A 4,451-nucleotide genomic window follows, 5' to 3' on the forward strand; every position below is an offset into this window, starting at 1 on the left:
TACGGTCGCAGGTTCGAATTCTGCCTCGGGCATGGATGTGTGTGATGTCCTTAGGTTAGTTAGTTTTAAGTAGTTCTAAGTTCTAGGGGACTGATGACCTCAGATGTTAAGTCCCATAGTGCTCAGAGCTATTTGAACCATTTTTTTTTTAATGCACTACAGAGGGTAGTTTAAAGTTTCATCACCTCTACTGTAGGAGAATGACCGTATCACCCGTACTATACTGTTAATCCCAAAAAACGCCCACTGCAGCCCTGTTTACTTGTTTGAAACACCGTTTTCTAACGCGCTTTGTACACTGCCAAACATTTCTTTTTCTGCAACGACTTCGACCTCTATGTAAGATTCTAAACGGGCATTAAGACACACTGATCCACGACCTCTCACAGAAAACTAGACATCACACTATGTAAATCATATTCTTACTGTGGATAGCATAACACTGAATTATTTTTAAATAAAACACACTTACAACTTAAGGAAAGTAGAAGAGTTTGGCAGCGTTGTGGAGAGTTTCCAAACTACCGTGTCAAAGTCTTTCATGACCTCTACATTTTAGTTCATTTGTCGCTGTGACGGAACAGATGATGGCTCGGCGTTCCATTTCAAGTTATTCCTTATTTTGCCCTCATCTATGCGATCGCTGTTTAGCTGCAACACCCAGAAGTTGTTTCCCACGCACAAAACTTCTCCCCCAAGTCAAACAAGCTATGTCACTCAGTTATTATGTGGTAACCAATGCGTGGATGTGGTGGAGAAGACACCTTCGATGTACTGTAATATTAAGCAACAGACTTGATAGGGCGAAGAATTTTACTCCAAGTTCAGCACCGGCAATTGATGTGACAGCATGGCCCCCAATTTCAGTATCACAGCTAAACCGCCCCTTTTACATCATCTTGCGAGTATGGCTGCGAATTTGGGTAGATTACTGTGCAGTACGTCCATTCATTGTTAATTCTCGAACAGAAACATGATCAAAGTACATCAGACAACGCTCAACATATTTGTAACACTTCGAGCACAATGTTTAATTTACGATCTATCACTCAGCGTATGGGAGTCACAGAGCATTCTCCCCATCTTAAGGTAAAAGACCAACCTCACACTGTCATTGACCAACACACCCTGCAGCAGGGCCGGCGCAAGGCAAGTGCGAAACGTGCGACCGCACGGGGCCCCACTTTACGAGGGACGTCTGCCGCCGCCGCCATCGGGTATTCTGTGTATGATAAATTTATTAAAAGTGCGTAACTGTGTTTTATTCTGACAGTGTATCAATTCTGTAAATATCAGCAGTTACTGAAACATATTCACATATTTTGACAATCTCCTGACAAATGATGAGGATAATAATTATTATATTCAACTGTTATTAAGTTATCCTTCCTGACATGTTATTTGTCATTCGCGATGGCTAGCGACTATTTCCGAAGAAGTACGTAAATATTTGTTCGCTTCAGTAACTATCGTCTCTGAAATATCACCGGGGCCTAAGACTGGAGTCACTGTGTCAGGAACACAGACACACAGTTATTCCGTTACCAACTTCCAGGTTACCTGTAATGGTAGCCCGATAACTGCCAGAGAGCGAGAACTAGCGGTGGGCAGGAAATCGTGTATCTGTTAGAAATCACAGTGATTGAGAAGTCATAGATATCACAATAACAACTTTACAAAATCTAACTGCGATTTCAGTTACAGTTAGCAGTCGTAAGTAGCATTTCACATTCAACGCCGTGAGCCATCTGTTGGCCGAATTCCGTACTGCTTTCTGGGATTTCAGTGACAAGTCGCAACTAAGAGTCGCAAGTAGCAACTAAAAAGCGCAGTTCTCGGTGCCATCTGTTGGCCAAAGTTCGTACTACTCTCATCTCTGCGACATTCTTTGGAGTCCAACTGCGATTTCCGTGACAAGTCGCAACTAAGAGTCGCAAGTAGCAACATAAAAGCGCAGTTAGCAGTGCCATCTCTTGAGCAAAGTTCATACTACGCTATTCGCTATCGAGTCAAACTGCGATTTCTGTGACAAATCGCAACTAAGAGTCGCAAGTAGCAACTGAAAAGCGCAGTTAACATTCTTTTCCTAGTGCCATCTGTTGACCAACGTACGTACTTCGTTTTGAGAGCCTTGTGCCTCACGAGATCGATGTTCTATGTGTGCATATGAAGGGTTTATTTCAATAGTGGTACAAGTCCAATTTTGTTCATTTTGAGATACAGAGTCGTAAAGTTAAATGAGCGCTGAAAAATCTGTAGTTGAGATACCAGAAATATTCAAGCATTGGCTTCTTGCTAGAGATGAACCTTTATTTATGATTGTTTGGATCATTAATTTCAGAAGCATTATAGACAGAAAAGTGGAGGTAATGGACTTGTACCACTATTGAAATAAGCCCTTCATATTATATGACGACATGCACATTCAGCATCAGTTATGGTTGGTCAAACACAGCTGTGACTCTGAATGTATTATATTAATAAGAAGCAACATTACCTTTTTCTCCTAAAAATATCAAGTAACGTAACAAATGTGTTTGATTCTGCTTCCAATATGACAGTTTTGGTTAATACTACACATGCCTACAGGACTTTGCAATGTTAACACAGCAGAACTCAGACATCTGTATAAGTGTAATGGAATGAAAAAAGTATTATTGAGTCATATGAATGCCTCATTTTTGTCCCGACACAGTTCAAGACGCGGGAGAAAAGTTTTACACCTGGTGTTCTACATGGCAACTTCACACACAAGAACTTTTTGCCGACACTACTACCACCTACACAAGTAAGCTTTTCCTGTGTTACTTTCAAGTAATGTACTTAAGCTATTCCTGATTTAACTGGAAGACCTGTACTTTCCACTTTCATACTAACAGCCTCAAAATGCATATTGTAGACTTCGGGATGTGTTACAGGTCAGTGTTAGACCAAGATTATGCAGAAAGGGGGGAGGGGGGCGACATGTCACTCCCCAACAAGTGTTTACCAATAAGTAAGTGGCGGAAAATTACGGGTGTAAGACGGCTTAACATGTGGAACATGAGATTTTCATTATTGACTCACTGTATTTAACATTTATTACTCCTTTAAAATCGCACAACATCTTCAATAAAACACAGTTTAATCACTCATCTACACACTTATTTCACAATTATGTCACTTTTAAGCTGCAAAAATCCTTTAAGAGCTGTCTTGAATCTTCACGAGTCTCTTAACAGCCTTGATGTGGATAGATACGTACAGCAACCAGTAATCAGAGCCAGAACTGTGTCTGCAAAATCACAAGGATTATTAAACAATTTTTGCTGTCACTAATTACAAACAATATAATTGACAGAGTAGATTGCTAATATTTGCTGTAATGAAAGCCACTCAATGGGGTATATTTCACATTTGCAAGAACGATCTCACTCAAGTAATTATCTCCATCGAAACACTTAAAAACTAACCTCTCCTCCGACGAAAACGGTCTAATGAGCAGTGGCAATTTCTGCAGTTCTGTTGACAATGATATTTTGATTTATCACTTTACTGAGTGACTAAATGTAGTTCGGGTACCTGTGAACATAACAATATGCTGGAATTCATTTTCTAAACAAGAACTACTACGGTACTGTATGGCTACTTACATATTAATTACACTATTAATATTTTAACAGTTGTTTCTTTAATACATAATTAAAGCCAACGGAAGAACAAACTTAAAACATACTATCGACAGGTTTGAGGAGATGCAGTTTTCTGTGTGGACAGATGTAACGTTTTCATATGGAGGTAATTCGCAAAAATCGCAGGAGTCACAGAAATCGCAGAAGTAGCAGAACTCGCGGAAGTAGCAGAAATCGCAGAAATAGCAGTGGCGGAGGGATACACGACGTAAGTTCCTTAACTGCGACAAATCACAGTTAAGAATAACAGATACTGAAAAGTAGCATTCACAGAAATCACTGATATCGGAAAATCGCAGTTTAGCCCATAACTAGCGGGAACTGTGAGCCAATAACGAAAACTGCCAGAGGAAAATACAGATCTCTGACAGTTATTTCCATAGTCGCTCGAATTCCTTATGGTACCTCTCTTTATACTACCCGTCCAAGCTAAATTTACATATGAGGCGGTACTTGTTAGTGTCTGTACTGCAGCTCCTATCATCCACCGCTCGGACATTAACTTTATTTAATTGTTTGTGCTTAAAGTAACGAAGAAGCATGATATAGTACACAGTTCTTATCAACAGATGGCGCGCAGTCTCACAGTTATTCCCATGGCCTATAGAATGCCTACCAAATGGTCTACCCTCTCCCTAGTTCCTAGCCAGATCTCCGATGACTTGACGGGAAAGCATAGTACGATCTTCGGTCAACAGATGGCGCGAGGCACTGTTGACATTACACAGTTACTGAAAGAACTGTCTGTATCAGAGGAACGGTTATCGCAGTAACCGTTAC

General features: G+C 40.4%; 1 long non-coding RNA gene across 1 annotated transcript; it reads right to left on the minus strand.

Moving 5' to 3' along the window:
• Nucleotides 1-3,094: 3,094 nt before the first annotated feature.
• Nucleotides 3,095-3,796, minus strand: LOC126297389 (uncharacterized). Its single transcript, XR_007552513.1, has 3 exons — nucleotides 3,716-3,796; nucleotides 3,453-3,561; nucleotides 3,095-3,274 (listed from the first exon to the last, which is right to left on the minus strand). It is a non-coding gene; the product is annotated as an uncharacterized LOC126297389 (long non-coding RNA).
• Nucleotides 3,797-4,451: the final 655 nt, after the last annotated feature.

The sequence above is a fragment of the Schistocerca gregaria genome, chromosome X, assembly GCF_023897955.1.
Source record: "Schistocerca gregaria isolate iqSchGreg1 chromosome X, iqSchGreg1.2, whole genome shotgun sequence".
Classification (NCBI taxonomy): Eukaryota; Metazoa; Arthropoda; class Insecta; order Orthoptera; family Acrididae; genus Schistocerca; species Schistocerca gregaria.